Source organism: Octopus bimaculoides, chromosome 7 (assembly GCF_001194135.2).
Source record: "Octopus bimaculoides isolate UCB-OBI-ISO-001 chromosome 7, ASM119413v2, whole genome shotgun sequence".
Classification (NCBI taxonomy): Eukaryota; Metazoa; Mollusca; class Cephalopoda; order Octopoda; family Octopodidae; genus Octopus; species Octopus bimaculoides.
The window spans coordinates 77,680,517-77,681,430 of NC_068987.1; positions in this window are offsets into that span (position 1 = coordinate 77,680,517).

Sequence of the window (914 nt, forward strand, 5' to 3'; positions counted from 1 at the left end):
ACACACACACACACACACACACACACACACACACACACACACACACACACACATATATATATATATATATATATATATCTTAATGCATATACGTAATTTAGTGCTACAATTGCATACTTATCCATTCTATTTAAATATCGGGATTTATTCCTGCGGACTTTGGGGTTGTGGAGGAAAACTCTTCTATAGTGGCAGACCCTTAGTTTTGCAATTTATCCGATTCCGACAACAATTATTTCTCGTTATGAGGGCAAAAAGAAAATTAGTAAGGAACGTCGATCTAACAATCCTAAAAGTAAAGGAATTAAAGTATAAAAATACTTAGGTTTCATTTGATTTTTTTAATAAACACGTAATAGAAGTTGAGAAGAAACAGTGGTCATTTCTTGGGTGGTGATATCGCTGCTAGTAACGGTAGTGGTGTTAGTGGTTGGGGATGGTCAGGGAGGACAGTGATAGTGTTAGTGATGGCGGTAGGTGGGGTTGTGGGGGTAGGCAGCTCCATTTCTTTCCACTTCTGTTAAAAACCGCCTGAATGTTTGACGTATTTTCAATTGTGTTCGAATGTCCGGTCGTTGCCCCAAGATTCTTGTGGAACTAACAAGATTACTTTTGACCCCCTCTCTCCCAAAAATAGATTTTTATATTAATAGCTTCACGCAGTTGCCCCTGGTAGGGAAGTCATTTAACATCTGTAGAAAACTTCTTCTGCACGCATGACTCATCCATGAGGAGTTTGTTTCATGGTTAAATTATAGTGCAATTATTGCCCTGGTGTAATTTCAAGTATAATAGAATTTTTATTAATAATTTACTTATATATATCGTAAAAGAAATTATAAATATATATATATATATATGTATGTATTTATGTTTTTATATGTGTATATATTTTATACATACGTACTATATCT